General features: G+C 42.9%; 1 long non-coding RNA gene across 1 annotated transcript in view; it reads right to left on the reverse strand.

Annotated features, from left to right (window-relative positions):
* The window catches only part of LOC105091449 (uncharacterized), a 203,106-nt gene that overhangs the window by 52,847 nt on the left and 131,250 nt on the right, over positions 1-19,009 (reverse strand). The window contains exon 4 of the long non-coding RNA XR_010380976.1: positions 883-1,017. This is a non-coding gene — a long non-coding RNA (uncharacterized LOC105091449). The remainder of the gene's footprint in view (positions 1-882; positions 1,018-19,009) is intronic.

A 19,009-nucleotide genomic window follows, 5' to 3' on the forward strand; every position in this document is an offset into this window, starting at 1 on the left:
CACAAAGACCAGGGTACCTAAGGCCCATGAAAGTCATAACATGTCCCTACAGTGGAGGTAACTCTAGGCTTCAAACCTAACTTCTTCCATCTCATCAGGCAGGCACCAAAGACGGCCTGTGCCATCAGGCATTCGGCGAGGGTGAGTTGTTCCTCAACTAGAACTGTCTCCAGAGAGGCCCAGGGAAGGACTAGGGGCTGTCTGGAGGCAACCAGGAGGCACCCGCACGCCGGCCTGACCCGAGAACAGACTTGCAGTAGCTCTCAAATGACCCACTTGGGGATCTCTCCATCTCAGCAGTTTCCGAGGGCTGCCGTAACAGAGCACCATGCACTGGGGGGCTTCCACAACTGAAACTGATTGCCTTGCCATCCTGGAGGCTAGAAGTCCAAGCTACGCAGTCAGCAGGGCTGGTTCCTTCTGAGGCTGTGAGGAAGACTCCGTCCTCAGCTCTGCTGGTTTGCTGGCCACCTTAGGCATTTCTTAGCATGTGGAAGCATCACCCTTATCTCTGCCTTCATCTTCACATGGCGTTCTCCCTGTGAGCACACCTGTGTCCACATCTTCCCTTTTCATAAGGACACCAGTCATTGAATTAGGCCACTCCAGTATGACCTCATCTTAACTATGTCAACACTGACCCTGTTTCCAAATAAGGTCACCTTCTAAGGTATTGGGAGTTCGGACTTCAACATACGGATTCTGAGAGGACACAATTCAGCCCATAACGGCAATGCACACTGCCCCTGTGATCTTAGTCTGGGACTTGAGTGAGAGCCTTTTATGCCTGAAGTTCCAGAAAGCAGCTCAGTGGGAGTCATCTGCAGATCTCTCATTTCACCTTCTCCCAGCTGCCACTCGAAGGCTGGTGTGTGTACTCACCCTTGCAGGAGTCTAATCAGGGATTCGTGTGCCCCATGCCAGCTGGGGAATAAGGGCGGATGAGGGGGGCCTCCATCATGTTCCTTTGCAATCCCAACGCCTGCTCTTCAGCAGAAAGAAGAGGAAGAGAGTGGGCTGTGGAGATAAGGTGAGACAGAAGGTCACCAGACATGAGAACACAGTGGGGAGGTGATAGGTAGGACCAGAGCCAGCAGGCTTGATCTGCTTGTCTCTATGTCAACCGCATGACTCTTTTCATTAGCAGAGAGGAAGCCCCAGTGCAGGCCAGGGTGAGGAGCAGAGATGCTAAGTCTGAAATGCAAGTGTGGGTGTGGGGAGGAAGAGGGGGTTTGGAGGGCTGGCATTGAGCCCGGGGTGCGTGGGAAGCACTGAACAGTTCAGCAAAGCATCTGTGGGCATTAACCAGTTTACTTAATCAGCAATGCCAGCCCCTGGGATTCAAGTCATCTTTGTGCATATATCACAATGCCCAGGAGTGGGTGCAGTGGAAAAAGAATGCACTTGGGAATAACACAGAACTGAATTTAAATTCCAAATTCTGAGTCCATTGGCTTTAGGCAAATTACTTTATCTTTCTGGTCACAAGTTCCAACATCTGTAAAATGGGAATTAGTAATAATAATAATAACACTATCCCATAAGATTGTTGGGAACGTTAGATATAGTGATATGAAGTGCCTGATAGAGTCCTGGCATGGAGTAGGCGATGAGTAAATGGTAGCTAGTAATGGGGTTGGGAGAGTCATGGACTAACTCAATGCCACCTTCATTCAGAACGGCTATGTGTGTGAAATTGAAACCAGGCTTAAACTTCCAGGAATTGTTCTTTAGTTCTGGGCTTAAAATGCACACACAAAGTCTCAGGTACCAGCTCAGGTAAAACAAGTGGAAACAGAGAAAAGGGGCCAGGATTATACTGGATAGTTTGCCCTCAGCTATTACAGATGGGGCAACACCTTGACCTCTGCTCTGCTCGGTGCTCCTTCAAAAGTGAGTGGAAGAGTAATGATGATCATGAACACTTATACAGTGTTTACCACATGCCAAGTCCTGTTCTTTATATAATCCCCACAACAACCCTAGGGAGTGAGTGTTATTATTATATCCTCATTTTTATGGTCAAGTCCAAGAGCACAAGGGTGAAGTCTGGCTCCAGGTACTTGCTCACAGTCACTACACGCTACTGCCTCGTATACTCTATTCCCTCTGCACTGTGACTCTCCTGAAGTCGGGGTGTGTGTGTGTGTGTGTGTGTATGCATGTGCTGAGGTGTCAGAGGGCACCTAGCCCTCAGCTCCCAGCCACTGTGCAGAAGGCGGGGGTGAGTTGCTTCATTTCCACTGTTTGCTCTGCTTTATGCAGAACTCGTTGCCCCTTGAAGGATATTAATACAGAAAATGAATAAAGAGGGGTTTCAAAACAAAATTGACAACAAGACAGCTCTCATCTTCTGCGTCTCTGATAAATAAGCCCTCACAGTAATAAGCTCTTTGGTACCAGACCTCTCTCCCTGGAATATTAATGCTCCAGCATGCCGTAAATAACAGTGGTGCCACTCACTTGACAAACTGTGTTGTGGTCATCTGCTCAAATAGCTCCCTTCTTTTTCCTGTGTCATAATGACACATCAATTCTATGGACTATTATGCAGCCATTAAAAGTGGTGACTTTTAAACTTTTAAAGTTAAATGTATAACAATGTAGAAAAATGTTTACAATAGAATATTGAGTGAAACAATTGCATACTAAATGTGCATGCATGTAAAATACGTACACAGGAGGACAAGACCCTGAAAGGACTTGGAAAAGAAACATCATTTCCCAAAATTGCAGACTTCTTTCTTTGAAGTATGGTTGATTTACAATGTTGTGTTAATTTCTGGTGTACAGCATAGTGATTCAGTTATGTGTGTGTGTGTGTGTGTGTGTGTGTATACACACACATACATATTCCTTTTCATATCTTTTTCATTAGAGGCCATTACAAGGTATTGAATATAGTTCCCTGTGCTACACAGTAGGACCTTGTTGTTTATCTGTTTTATATCTAGTAGTTACAGACTTCTTTTTTTAAAGTTTTGCAGTTACTTTTAAAAAATGGAAATAAAGATGTTTACCTGTGCCATCAATTACAAACATAATACATACCTATAAATTCATCTTTTTTTGGAGCTGGGAAGGCCTCTAAGATTGATTTTTAAAATTAGCTATTAAAATGGTGGAGATTATACTGGATGTCAGAAAACTTATTATAAGATAAGTAATAAGTACTTTCCTGATCCTGTTTGAAATTCCTAAGTAGTTGGAGAACCTGAGAGGAAGGAAGAGATGAAGATGAGGGATGATCTTTTCCTTTACAGGGCGATCTCACACCAGGTAAAGAGGACAAAGGGGCAGCCCAAATCCTTTGGGGAAGAAAGCAGGACATAAATAACAAACAAAATACGGACTAAATGAAATACTACTTAAGAAATCGCCCTAGACACATTTTTCAATGAACCTGAAACCTATCAGGTATTTTTTTAGCTCTTCATTTTCTTCACTAACTTAAAATCTTATTTGCCCTTGTTGCTTTGTTCCACCTTTAGTTTACTCAGAGTCACCTGTCGTCAGTTTTGGACACTTGAGGTTTGCTGGAGTGAAATGAACTTTTTATATTTCAGCTCTGCTTATTAACACATATTTCTAAAGGTAGATATTGCACATAAAAAGAGTCTTTTTAAAAAAAAAGTGCAATGGCATCGTGCATCTGTGCTTCATTTGCTCTGTTGGTCTCGGTCAGCTAAGATGCCAATACATCTTTTGTATTGATGCACCAAAGGACTTAGAGAAATTAATCAACTGCATTCCAGAATGGAGCCTTCATTCTGCGGGAAGTGTGGGTCATTAATAAAAGCTAATTTCCCCCATTTCAAAATGCTATAACACAGAAATGAAAATGAAAATGAAATGACTTGGAGTAAGTCCAGTCCAAAACTAATTTCCATTCAAGGTAAACCCTTAAGTTAAGTTGGAACTAGACAAATAAATTGTCTTCTGACCCTTGAAGTTCAAATCCAGACATATGTGTGATCATTTCTGTTGCCCAAGTCCCTAGAACAGTTACATGTTTCCTGATTCTCCTTAAAGGCTTTGATACTAAGGAGATCTCTTGAGAAACCAGTACAAATGATGCATGATACTGGAATGAAAAAGCAACAAACAGAGCAAACTTGCTGGGGAGACCTGAAAGGACTCACTGTTCCTGAATAAAAAGATTCTAGAAGATTATGAACAAGGAGTAGATCCCAGTAGAGAAGAAGAAGGATCAGAGTTTGGAAATGTGTTAAATTTCCATCAGTATGGCCACTGGTGTGGCAGAGACAAGATTTGTCGCTAGCTGGCATGTGCTGCCGCTCTAGGCCTCCACGTGTGGCCTTTGGGAGAGTGGCTGTCAATCTTGGCATCACCTGGAGGCCCACTACAAATGCAGATAGACCGTGAGTGGATTTTAGACTGTTCACTTGCTTTCCCCTTGTGTCTTTAACAGTGTCCAGCACACATAATTGCTGGATAAATCAATTTCTTCAGCCCAATGCAAAAATCACTGAATTTCAAACTCTGGAGGCAGGTCCCAAGAATCTGCATTTTAACAGGATCTCCAGGTGGTTCTTAGGCACAGTTAAGTGTGAGAAACACTCCCTTACTGGGCATGGATGCTGACCAATACACTATTAGGCTTGAATGGTTCCCCTGAACACAGCACAAAATCCAGAAGTCGGAAGATGAAGGAACAGCCCTACCTCGGTTTCCACTGGGGCAACAACGACTGTCCCAACGGTGTGTAAAACATTCATATCCATTGTCTCTGGGTGTTAGGTTAGGTAGTTAACCTTATCCTTATTTTACAGGTGGAGAACCTTGGACACATGCAAAGCCAACTAATTAACAAAACAGAAATCAAAACCTACTGCACTAGACAGAGGCCAGGAAGTTCTTTTTGTTCCTTGGACAAAAGCCACCACATAAATCCCCGGCATTACTATTCCCATCACTTGCACAGTATTAGATCACTTTCCTATAATCACTCCATTCTCTTTTATGAGACCTGAGGTTTAATTGCAGGTTCCAATAAGAGATTTTATGTGTTTAATGGATTTTGGAGTAATAATCAGAGCCTGAAATGCTAGTCAGAAGGCCAGCTGACTTCTAATGAAGTTACACTTGGGGGAGGAGGTTTTTAAAAAGATATTGCAAGTCTATACTGCAGAAGTAGATGTGCAGATATTTAGGGGGAAAATACGTAAGGTGTATGGTTACTTCTAAAACCGTGGCTACGGATGTGTATATTCCAGCACCCACTGTCAGAATAGTGTAACTCATGATAGAAATTTAAACTGTGAATCAGCCAGCACAGCTCTTAGGAAGGACCCTGTGGGAATAGCACGGGGTCACTTGGACACTTTCTCCCACGAGCTACCCCTGGCAACCTCTGGAACGGGCTCACCTTCCTGACTCCTCACCCACGTCTCTTCCTCCCACACTCTCTGCAGAATGGAAGGCAGACTTGCCAGCTCTAACTGTCCCCCTTCCTTGCTGTTCCCAACACATGTACTCACTCACTTCTTTTTAATTACTTAAGGAATTTTTCAGCAGGGCACCACAAGGAAAATGGGATTAACAAAAAAGAACAAGGAATGAGGAAATTAAGTATTATGGGAAATCTTGCCTTTATAGCTATATCAGAGCAATTTCCCCAGGAAATTTTACAGCATATTGCTGGCTAGGCATTTTCTTCTATCCCCAGCACTCTTGGGAATCTTTTACATACCAGACAAGCACTCTTACCACAGAGGTATATTAAGTTGAATACACCTAGAATACTGTGTACTATACATCTCAGACTTGAAGTGCTTGGCCTACATATGGAAGCCAGCCATTCTAAGTGACCTCACCCACAACCAATGACCCTTTGCACTTTCCATGATGAGAATTTGAAACAAGGATCCTCTTTGCTACTCCATCCAGGCCACATAGCTTTGGGTCCTAGAACTTTACAGATTCTCCCTGCCATTTACTAAAATGTAAATGATGCTAACCAGCCTTTTTATACCCATTTTTCTGGACTTAGTGATCAGTGTTTCTCATACTTGAATATGCACGAGAGACACCTAAAGTACTCATTAAGGATTTAGATAATTTAGATTCTTGGTCTCCAATTCCACAGATCAATTCCACAGGTTTGAATGGGGCCCAGGAATCTGAATCTGCACTTGTAACAAGCTCCAAGATGATTCTGAGGATGACTCTTTGAGCAAATGAATTCTGGATCCTGCCTAGAGAGGCAGTGTCTTGTCCCATTTGGATGCAGCACTTGGACCACAGCTGGTCTGCTGCCCTGAGAAACATGAATGTGTCTCTGGGTCACTCCCAGGGGCCCATTCATTCCACAGCTACTGGAGTTCTCTTAGGTGGAGCTTTGGGCTTGTGGATAAAGAATTCTTCCCCATGTATGATCACCATAGCTTCTGTCCCATGGGGTGCAGGACATCATCTATTAATAAAGAACATGCATTATGCTCACCTAACCCAGAAGGCCTCAATTGTTTCAATAATTTGTTTAATTTGCCAGCAACACTGGCTAGTAATTTCAGGCTATAGGACTCAGCTTCTTCCTGAGAATCACTAGTACCACACTGACTAGCCTGTTGTGCTAGTGGTTCTCAAACCTGGATGGGCATCCAACCATCTGCACAGCTTGTTAAACACAGAGTGCCAGGCTCAACCCAGACCCACATTGTCAAGTTTCTGGTGTCTGTGCCAGGGATTCTGTACTTGACAAGCTCTACTGGGGATTCAGGTGCCACCAAACATTGAGACTCACTGCATAAGGAGTTATTTTCCAATGTCAGGGATATTGGGTTCACCCAGAAGACCCTTTTAACCAAACCACTGGGCCCTACCTCCCAAGTGTCTGATTCAGTAGATCAGGGTGGGGCCTGAGCACTGTGATTCCTATCAAGTTCCCTAGTGATTCTGATGTTTCTGGCCCAGGGTCCACACTTAAGAGAGAACCACTAAACAAATATCTGAACTTAGGGCCATGTGGCACCATCAAACCAAATATCTGGTGGCCTTACAACAGCTTCTTATCAAGACAAACATTTCCATTCAAACTTGTGAAATTTTGCTTCCAGCCTGAGAAGGACTACTGGCAGGATAGCAGGGGTGGCTGAGAGATGCCATTTCTCCAGGATCTTTGTGGTGTCTCTCCATGACATATCTGGAGAGCATTCTTGCCAACTGAAAACTACCTTGGCCATTGGCCATCGGCCATTGTAACAATGAACCCAAGTAGAGTGCTATCCCTCACTCTTCGCTAATTGTATTATGCCTTCCAGTTCAGGTTTAGCTCGTTAGGTGGTCCTGGATCACTCATGGGCACCTCCTCAAAGACTGAGCCCTTCTGCATAGTCCATTCTTCCTCCGTCAACAGAACTGTAAAGGCATTATTTGGCAATGTTGATTTTTACAGGTGTTTCATGGGAAGATGAAGAAGAGGTTACATCACACACCGCACAGCAAGACTTCATCACAGTATCCTCCTTAGTCATCTCCTTCTCTCCTCTATCCTCCCCACCCCCCACCAGTTTTTTCCTAGTCTCTTCCTTCCTATTACTGTATAGAATAACTTAGCAGCCCTCCCCCACCAATTAGCACCCTTCTGCAGAATCAATAAATCAGGAGGGAACTATACAAATATATCCCTTCCCTAAACCCTACCCCACCCTGACATAAACTCTGATAGAGAGTCTCTTCAAGGGAGAATGTTTGCCTTTGGGGAGAGTGTGGTCCATCCCTTCATGAGCTCCTTCCTTCTCCATGCAAAGCCAGCCCAGGCACAGGTGTGAGATAGAGAATGATCTTCTTCTCTTTCTGAGCTCTATGAGGTTGATCACAGGTGGACTCTGGTGCTGCCATTGCCACTTTGATGCAACATGGACACCTGGAGCTTTGCAGGGAGGTAGGGAAGGAGATGCACTTGGAGATGAGCTATGGACACCTGGAGACTTTCTTGACTGGGAGAGGGCAGGGGATGTATTTGAGTTCTCAAACACTTTGAGAAGCTGAGGTCTACCCTTACCTATGTAGCCTTCAGGTTTGAACTACCCCTGTGAACTGACAACAGATCTCTACCACTCCCACTGTGGTTGGTAAGCATGACAGCCTGCTCCTAGATGAGTTAACCCGGCAGTCAGCCATAAAGGGTTTAACAGAGCTTTTTTTGAGTCTCCTGCTGCAGCACAGAGTTCCTTGACACAGCATGAAATGACTCAGCAAAGTCAAGGGAGGGCAGAGAAAACAATCAAAGGGAATTAGAATATTTTGGTGAGAGCAATGAAAAAAGGTCATCATTAGAGAGCACCCACAAAGCTCAAATTGCCAAGGATTGCAATGCCACCTGCCGCCTGGGGGCCCTTTAGTATTATTCCTACATTGGCCCCATTCTATAAGTTATTCTATGGGCCCAAGGCATGGCCAGGATCTCTATGACAGGTTGGAGACCAAACAAACGAAGCTGTTCAGGGAGGCTGTCTCCTTGAACTAGACATCAGAAGAGGTCGTTTGTGAGTCTCTCTCATACCTTTATGGAACCTCTCTGTCCTTGAGGAACCTCAGTGACCTAAACCGAGCAGCTAAAATATATCCCTTCGATGTCTGGCATGTGCTTAAAATTCTTCAAGCCACCGTAAAATGATTACCAAACAATTAATATGATTGTGTAAATAGCCACTGTCCTTCCCTTAGACCCCTAGTTGTTAACGGCTTCCAGCTGCAGTCCACCTCCTCAGTGGGCCAGTATAACTGTGGACTTGGAATTACATCTCCTCTGTTTGCTCTGCCATGTGTTTATAGACACAAGTAGTCTTTAAATTTGCTAATGAAGATGGACCCCCATTTCAGTAAGATCACCATTGCCAGCTGATTATTTATCAATGTGTTTCCAGCAGGGATTGATTCCAGGACCATAAAGGAAGCAGAACTACAGACATTTGTTTGAAATTTGTCTTTAAGGTCTAATACCTGTGACTAAAAACTTCACTGCTATGTCCATTTCTCTGCTGGGTGAGTGAAATACTTAGAGGGCACTTAGATTAACTTTCTTCTTTCTCATTTCCTGGAAGTGTTAGCCAGCTGGACCTCTGTTTAACAACCTCTGTGAAACATGCTCAGACAGCTTGCTTGATGGATGGATCTGTCAGCATATCCTCAAACCAGAGATGAAGCAGACATTGGCTTGCCTATCAACTCTGTAAATCAGACAAAAATTAGCAACAAACCAAACCCAGGGATCCTTTCTCATTTTGGTATTCGTCATAGATCATAATCTTTGGAATGTGCTCTAGGAAAAAAAAACTGACTTTAATGTTGCTTTGCTTTAAAGAATTAGCCTTGATTTACTCTACAAAAGAACTGCTAATGAGCAAGACATCTGGAAAAATCTGTATTATAGGCACAAACCTGTCCTCTGTGGCCTGGAATAGTATCTTTAAGGGATGTTGGAGGTCTGATCTGAAGTGCAGTGGCGAGACATAAGAGGAAATAACAATACCAAAGGGAACCTGGGCAGAGTGGCCAGGGTGAAGGGGAGAGGTCGAAGTGAGACAACCAAGGATGCCCAAGAGAGAGGCAAGCTCTCCTTGCCCAGAGTTCCCAGGGTGTTTCCTTTCAGATCTACCTTCTTGTCTGCATGTCCGTTTCCCCCTTAGAGACTCTGAACCCCTTGATGGCAGGAACTCCAACTCATTCATCTCTGTGCCCTCAGGTTCCAGCTCTGTGCCCTGTAGCAGGGACTCAGTAGAAGTTCAATGAATGAATGAATTCAGCTACTTGGGCAAAATAATTAAGGGAATTCTGGATAGGGGATAAAAACCTCCATGTACTAGAAGAAATATGTAAAAAAAAATTACCCAGATTATGAATATGTAAAAAAGAATTATGGGGAGTAAACTGCACCAATAATTATGGACGCTCACACTTTATTTTCAGCATAGAAAACAAAATCCTTACACAGCAAACAGATGACGCAGTAAGCGTTATGTATCAAGTTCCGCACTGGAGAAGAAAGCAGCAATTAGGCTCTACACTCTCCTAGGTCACCACATTTACCACTTTGCCCTGCACCAAGTTGGCATTCATTGAACTGGTATGCTTTCCCATTTCCCTGTTGACACTGTCCCTCCCCTGGGATTTGGAGTGGGTTTTAAGCCAACCATGATGCATCTTCTGGCTCTGTCTGGCTCTATCATGTTACTTAAGCCTCAGGGTCTCAGTTTCCCCACCTGTAAAATGTAAATGACAAGACTTATACCTTGGTGGCAAAGCAAGGCTTGGATAAAACGTAAGATGCTGTTGGGGAAGTCTGGAAGGCGTTGGCATGGCACAGGGGTAAAAATAGCCAAAAGGCAGATAAATGCAGTCAAATATTTTGTCATTTGCTTTGCCTTAACATTTTCATTACTCTTCATGAAAATGGAAAGATGTCCTTTTGCAGGGTGACAGCTGCTGTTGGTTGTGGGAAGCTGCTGTCTGCTACTGATAAACAAATGACAGCTTCTCTTGAATGGGCCCATATATTTATTGCTTGAAGCAGATTTGTGATTAATTTTTTGCTGGCTTTTTTTTTTTCTTTTTTTGTTTTGACCACTGAAAAAGATTTGGCTGGAGTGGGTCTATTTCCCTCTCGACCTAATCCTTTTGGTGTTTTGAAAACTTTCCAAGTGAGAAAATGAACCCTTCTACCCAGCTTGAGTCAGATGCTGGAAACACAAAATAAAAATAGCTGCTTGGGAAGCTGCCTCACTGTTTGCTCTGCCCCCAGGGCGATTAACCCCTGAGAGGGCATTCAGCACAATGAGCCACCTCCCCTGGCTTGTGCTAGAGTTGATCTTTCTAAATTTTGATTTGGAATGTCCTTGTTATGACCTCTGCAAAGCCGCTGTGCTTATGGAGAGGAAAGTTGGGTGCGATCCAAATGACAAAGGGCTCTTTCCAAACCATCTGCGTTGAGGTGCTTTCCTCATTGAAGGGATCAATTTTTGGACTTAACTCCCCCTATTTCTAATGGTAGCTTATGCATTCACTTCTCTCTCCTGGGTGATTTAGTAAATCTGATTAATCAGTATGTCGCTTGTAATAACAACAAAAATAACATCGTTGGCATTAAAACCTGGAATTCAGTGAATATAAGCCAGCCCCTTTATACACATATAGAAACATCATTCCACTTAATCTGCATAACAAATATATGACATAGATGGTATTAATGTCTCCGTTTTACAGACAAGGAAAATGAGGCTCAGGGAGGCTGTGTGACTCACTCCAAGTCTCACAGCTTGAAAATGGCAAGCAAGAATTTAAACTCAGGGCTGGCTGTTGGCCCAGAGTCTAAGTCCTTAGCCAGTGAGCCACGATAAGCAAGTGGTGTTGGGCGTGGCATCCTTCCGGCTGTCAGTACTACAATGCTGGATCTCAGTCTCTCCCAATGCAACCCTTTACATTTTGATTTCAAACAGATTATTCAAGGCTGAGGCTTGAATGAACGGAGGCCTTAACTGCAGGTGGCAGTAAGTATGAGGTTCAGGCAGCCAAAAAGCTAGCACCCAGGCTTCCTGAAATGCTCCTCACTGGCCTTGAAAAGTGATAGCAATTAAGAAGAACGTGGGTCCAGGAGTCAGCATTGCGTGGCTGGCTTTATTTTTATTCATTTGGAAATTTGCTATGCATTTTAGATACTCATCCAACATCTCTGGGGCTTAATTTATTCCTCTTGAAGTTAGGGGTTGGGAGTGAGGGTTAATCAAGCAACCCTGTTGGCAGGAAATTTACAATTCAGCAGAGGGATTAAAGTGCCTGAGTCCTGTGATAGAACAGAGGTTCATAATTAACAGGGATGCAGGGTGCTTTTTCTCTCAGTCTAATCGCTGCAGTACTTCTTTGAGGGACACAGCAAAGCCAGAAGGACAAGACCACCTTTGGAAGATCTACAAAAGACCAGGAATCAGTTACAAGTCAGGCCACCCAAGGTTGAAGGCAAGAGCTGGTTTTACTTGGATGGAGGTAGATGGGTGGACATGTAAAGGGGGTCTTTCTTCCAACTAGGGAAACAAGTGAACAGTGGAGCAGACACAGGTGACTGGTGTGCAAACTGTGGAGGCAGCAAGGTGACATCAGCCCTCGGGAGCCATCCTTTCAGTCAATGGAATCTCTGAGAAAAGTAGGTGATTTTCGGGGTCCCAGCAATAAAATTCATACCGTTGGATTTATCTAAATCGTCATGTTTAAAAGTAAAAATATAAAACATGTATTTAACTAGTTATCACAGAAATAATAGCATTATAAAATAAATTCACAAGGTACTGAAAGTTACAATACGGGAGACTGACAACCTTCAGTTCATCCTCTGTCTCTGCCAGTCCAAGCTGGCAGTGTTTCTGATAGTATAAAATTCGCCAAAACCTTCAACTCTGGGAAATGTTCTTGTATTATTTTAAAAAAACAATTACCCCCTAATTTTCTGTTACATCGTTCTTAAACTCTTACTAGTGGATGTTGGGGTTCCTAGGTTAGACAGCCATGTTCATTGTTTTCTCTCATATTTTACATTCTTCGTGTATTTAGAAGGTGATATCTTTCCAAACAATCTAATAAACTATTTTATTTTAGTAAAAATATTTTTAATTTCTAAGAATATTTCTTGTTCTATCACTGCTCCTTTTTCATAGTAGCATGTTCTTATTTAGTGTCTGTTTTCTCCAGAATAGGTCTTCATCTCCTTCCCCTCTCCCTCCGTCTCCATTTCCTTCCCCTCCTGCTCCTTTTTCTTTATGTCTTAATCCTAATATTTCCTCTTAATCCATGCAGCTGGTTCTCCTCATCTATCTGATGGCCTTTGAAGGGCCATGTTAGTATGTAGGGATCCTCTGTTTGTCTGCTTTCTGGCTTCTCACCCACATGTGGGGCTGACTATGGGTTCTATGGAATTGGAGAGGTCACGTCAACAAATCACCTCCATTTAGGAAGCACGGGTAGAGAAACCAAAACCAACAAAACCAGCAACCTTCTCTGCCAGAAAAGCAGCTCTCCTCCCTGGCAAGCCTTCTTCTATACAAATTCCAGATTTCTTCTCTCTTGCTCCAGGTTATCCATCCATACAACCCCCATTTACTTTCTCTTCAGGAAATCTGTTTTAAAAATCTCTGCTCTGCTAATGATATTTTTACTGTTTTTGGTACTACCATACTTTTTTGAGGTTTTTTTTTTCTGTTCACTTTTGCCTTTCCAGTCAAATCTTGAGAGAACAAGAAGGAAATCATATATGGTGAATTTACCATCTTGAATTGGGAGATACATCACCTGATCACCTGAACTCTTCATGACCTCAGGGCTTTATAATCTTAGGAGAGAAAAACATGGTCAAAATCCTGATTTTGAAACCTTAGAAGTACTTAAGTATTTGAGATTTGACTATAACTACTTGGCAGGATGTGACCTTTCAGCCTTCCTCAATTTCAATAAGTGACTATTTTATTTTTCTCCCTCTTCTTTCCTATCGTAGGCAGATGGAAGGTAAATAGTTCCCCCTTGCATTGGGAATGTTTGAAGATTAAGCTCTCTCTGCCTGGAAGAAAGGAGGATCACCTTTTGTTTGTTTCTTTGGTTGGTTGGATGCTAATAATTTGGACCAATTGGTAAAGAACAATTGAATATATTTTCAGGTGAGGGTATGTTGAGGGAAAAAGATAGAGTAAAACTGGGAATTGAGAAAAACCTGGGGAAGTTTGGGGCTAGAAGAGAATGAGATGACTTTGAGACAGAGCCTTGGACATCTAGGAAGTAAGTTGGAAAAGTTGTCTAAGAAAGGAGAGATCCTACTGGTAGGGAAGAACTTTGCAGGAAGGGGCATTTAATGCTCAGCAGATACCTTAATTTTAATAATATGATGACCATATAAATATTGTGTACTTTCTATGTTCCAGACACTGTGCTAAGTGCTTTATCCATAGGTGCTGGATGTGATTGTTGCCATTTAGCATCATTCACGTTGCTTTCTAGGTACCTTCCTTATTGCCCATTTGGGAAACCTAAAAACTACATTTCCCAGAATCCCCTGAAGCTAGGGTTCTGTATGCAAGAATCTGTGAGAGGCAATGACCCCAGATTTGGAAGGTGAAAGCGAGATGGTGGCTATTTGCCTGCAATTGTTAGTGCTAGCAAGTAAGGCTGGCCACAGAGAATTCCACATCTCAGTGTCTGGTCGCCAGTTTTGTGGGGTGAGAAGCAGTGGTGACCCCAGCAACAGCAACTTCGTGGCCTCTGGAACCCAGCAATGGTGGCTTGCTCTTGAAGTCTTTGGCCCCCTTAATGGCCCCCCTGACTTCCTCTGCTCCAGGCCATCCTATAATTTTGTAAGCACTAGTTCCCTGTATTAGATTCATTTCTTCTTGAAATACCTGGAGTGTTTTTTCTGCATTAAACTCATGTATACTATTTACCACCTCCATTTTACAGGTGAAGCAAATGATGCTCAAAGAGGTTAAGTACCACACCAAAGGTCACCCAACATTAAGTGATGGAGCTGGATTTGAGCCTAGGTGTATCAGACTCCAAGGCACTTAACCACTACACTTAATTGTCTCTTGTTTTCTATCTGAAATTGGCTCATACTAATGTAGACTGTTCAGTCCTTAACAGTCAAGGGTAGTCCTAAGACTGATCCACCAGCAGTAGAATATATGCTTTCAGGATGAGTGGGTCAGGGCCATGGCTGTGGTTTCTATGAGGTCAAACTTCTGTCTTGATTTCATTAACCCAGGTGCTCTGAAGGAGGTAACTCAAATCCCCCAACTCACTCTACCAGCCCTGAGTTTTCTATAGATCTTAAAAAGTAAACTCAGCTAACTTTGTATGATGCACGCAGACAGATAAATGGGACCCTACAAATTCTTTTTGAAGTTGAAATAATTAAAATATTCCTGAACCTGAAAACAGGACGCTTTGACAATTTTCATATTCCCATAACCTGCCCCCACTGATATTTTATTAAAACGTGAGTTAAAGCAGAATATCCCAGAGGCAAGCAAATGATGCAGAAGATACGTTTTGAGAATTCCTGTTTTCCCAGGTCAGAAGCAGTTTGTTGCTCTGAAGATGTTTGTCCTTTTAAGAAAAAGAGCTTGTGAGTGGTGGCTGTTATACATTTGACTCAAGGACTAACAGCAGCCAGATTATTCACCATAATTAACAGGGACTCGTCTCATCAAAATCAGCTGAGCTTCCTCCTGTGATTTTTTTTTCCCCAGTCTTGTGGAGAGGAACAAGGGCTACGAGGATGTGCTAATGGACGTCTCCTTTTGGATGGAAAAGCTTTGTTTCTGCAGTAATGCACTCATGATTCTGTGTGCATTTGAGCTGCTGAGATCAGAAAAGCCTAGGGATTACCTCGCCCGCGCTCTTAAGCCATACATCCATTGCCCTGTGCACACGCTAAAATCACAGACGCTCCACTGCAGATTGCAAGGAGCCAGGGAGGGCCGCTGTAACTGGGATGAGCACTGAAGCCTGATGTGGTGGATTTGTGGAGAGGACCTGAAGAATTCTGGTAGTTACTTCCAAGCACTTAAACTATGTATCTAGTCTGGATGAACTGAGGGCACCCAAGATCTAACTGAAAGTGTTTGGCATTGGGGACATTATATGGTATCTTATTGGGGACCTGTGTTGATTTGTACATTGGAGGAGGCAGAGAGTGAGAGAGTGAGATTCATACAGGGCGAGAGGGCTAGAATAACACACTTCAACTAGGTGCTTCATAAAAATCAATTTCACAGGCCTACCCTCCCTGTATCTGAGCATCAGGCCAACTGGGCCCAGAAAATTCTCTTTAATCAGAAAATCATTCAAGAGTATTAAATGCTCGTATGACTGCCAGGCATTTGTATGTGAAGGAGTCTTAAACAGAGTCACTGTAAACTTCCATTTGTCAGGGGTCTTGGTGTGTCCAATGAATTTATTAAGATCTGAGGAAGACAGATCTGTTTTTGCTTTAAAAGAGTAATTTGTAATCTGAGTTTGGGGGTCTCAGCATAATGGTGTTATAGAGAGGTTCATTGTGAATTTAAGAAAAGCAATATTCACTTTTCCAGGGGAATAAGTCTTATTTTTCCTAAAAGGAGTTAATGGAAACCTTCAACTCAAGCACACTCCAAGGATACCCTTTTGTCTTGTGTTTCTGAACAGTCACTTTTTTGGGCAGATTCTTTCACTTATGTGAAACAGAGCTAAGAAATTGATAGGCAACAACAACAAAAAAGACCTCTTAGTAGAGTAATGTTCACAAAGTCTAGTTACTCAAGGTCATAAACTTTAGCTACAAGAGAATCTGTTAGGTGCTCAGCACAAATCAGTGCACTTGGTTATCTGGTTATAAAACAGATTGGAAGCAGCAATTAGAAGGGATTAGAAGGTAGGTACCACAGACAAGCTATTCCTGTGTCTCAGGCTACCTTGAACACAGGAATAGAAATAAATGCTATAAAATCTAGAAATAAGGATTCAAAGAGCCCAGTGGGCTGAGGTCACTTTACATATTGGAAAACAGCCAGTACCTCAAATTCCTCAAATAAGTTTCAAGGGCATATATTATTTCCTACTATAATTATGCTCCTGATGACAGCTCTAAGGAACCAAGGAGGTATTTGGAATTCCCTTTTCAAGATGCAAGGAAAAGCGAACCACATTTTAGAAAGGTTACTGTTCAGAAAGACAAAAACTAAAATTGGCAGCTGAAGAGATAGAATCTTGATTTACTTGGGACTCCTCATGTATCCAGATGAATTTATTTCCCAGGAGTGTCCCATAGCCTGTGTTTTACTATGTGATATTTTACCTGGGAAAGAGAAAAATGAAAAGGTTTGTTATCTATTCGCTGCTACAAGGTATGTGTATATATGAACATATGTTAGTAAATTTTGTCGCCATATGTGTGTACATTCATAAGCATATAACATTGTCATACTGTTTAAAGTGAGTACATATGGGTATGTATATGTGCTCAAGCCAAATCTTTCTGTGACCAGAAGGCTTTTAAAAAGTGTGGGTAGGTTTAGAGCTTACAATCTGATGAGACATTCAGTTTTGCCACTGCTAATGGTTCAGGCTGGGTATTACATCACCTGTGTGTCACAGTTTCCCTTTGCCCATTAGGAAATTATATTTTCCTTGTCTGTCTAAGGTTCTTTAAGTATTCTGGACACAAGCTTTGGAAAATAAAGCATATAGTTTCTGAGGTTTATTTTAATAATGGATTTCCCAGACGTAAGGATCTGGAACTGAGGGGTGGGGCAACAGTCACAGTATTAATATCTGATGTTCAACAGCTTGGTCACTTACAGAGCACTTCGTCCGTGTGCTGCACTCGGTTGATGTGGTTTAAGTAATTTTAAATCTGTAAAAGTTCAAATCTATAAAGTTAACTTTTTTTTTCCCCTAAGAAACTGGGTCATTCACCCTGCAGCGGAATGCCATGGATCATTCACCCTGCAGTGGAATGCCACAGTCTAGATTTGGCTGATAAGCCCACTTGGTATCATTTAACATATTCCTCTATTTGCCAGAATTTTGTAGACTAGTATTTACATCAAAAGGCTTGATTAGATTCAGATTCACTTTTGTTAAAGGATACCTCATAGGTGGGGCTATGAAAAGGGATGTTGGAGGTCTGATCTGAAAAAGGCACAGAGTGTCATAGTGTCTGGCTGTCTTCCCATGAATGCCTTCAAGACTGATCAGTCAAAGCAGATGTTGGCAACTTAATTCATCCATTATAAAACTCCCTATCAAAATTTTACTGAATGTTTTGAGCAGTCATTGATCATTGTCTAGAATAGGCCCCCTGTCTCACTGGGTGTTCCAAATGGTACTTTTCTAATTCCACTGTTCCTTATCATTTATTAGCTGCGACTCTATACAGAAAAACTTGCCCTTGTCAACTAGTTGGTGGCTCTAAAATACATTTAATACAAGAAAGGCAGGATAGCTGTAAAGCCCACACTTTTACTGCCGTGCTATCCTGGGAAGATACTGCTTTCCTATGGGTGTGATCCAATAGATCAGGTGGCATCAGAAGGCTCTAGCAGTGGAGGTCCTCATCCTTAGACTCCAGGATAGTCTACCCAGATGGAACAGGATTCCTGTTGGAAGATGGAATGAGAAGATCGGGTCCAGCTCCAGAGAGAGAAGGCTAGTGAAATTCAGGGAGATTTTCAGGCCCCAACCCAAAAAGCGAATGCAGGCACAGAGCTGGAGTACGATGGGGAAATAGAACGGAGACCCAGGAATGTGGACCAGACACACTGGATGTGGTTGAAAGAGGGAGGAAGAAGAACATCAATAGCCTGAGAGGGTCTGGAGTCCGGACGCCAGAAGGAAACTGAGCCCAAGTGTGGCTGGGCTTCTTGAAGGAAACAGGGAATTAAGAGTGAATGTGGGATGGAGCCCTGGAGTGGGTGCTCTAAAAGGTGTTTGTGAAAGGTCTGGGTTTGGATGGCTGAAGAATTGTGCTGTCCCCCCTGGGTCTGGAGATGACTATGTCTTGGTTGGTTTGACACCAGCCACTCTACATGGACCCACATTGGAAACTCCATAACCTTCTGGGACAGAACCAAAAGGGCCTGATTTCCAGAGGGACATACTCAGAGAAAATGGGGCCAATACTGGCTTCATCTAGCCAGTACATTCACCACTAGTTCAAATAGTGGTACCCAGTCAGTGAATTGTCTTTCACCTTTTGCCCACGTCTGATCCTACTCCTATCACAGTCACGTAAATTCTCAAAAAAAAAAAAAAAAAAAAAAGGAGTTCGAGCACTTGAGGGTACAGAGCTATGCTCTCTGAGCCAGAATGACTGAGACGTGTGAACGCAAAGAACCACGGAGGCCTCCGCTCATCCTCTTGGCACCTGACCCTCCCTCCACTGGGGGGGGGGGGGGGCTGTCAGAGAACCATACTCACTATTCTACTTAGGAACTGACTGCTAAAAACTGAACAGCTCTAAGCAATTAAACTA

This window comes from Camelus dromedarius, chromosome 5, assembly GCF_036321535.1.
Source record: "Camelus dromedarius isolate mCamDro1 chromosome 5, mCamDro1.pat, whole genome shotgun sequence".
Classification (NCBI taxonomy): Eukaryota; Metazoa; Chordata; class Mammalia; order Artiodactyla; family Camelidae; genus Camelus; species Camelus dromedarius.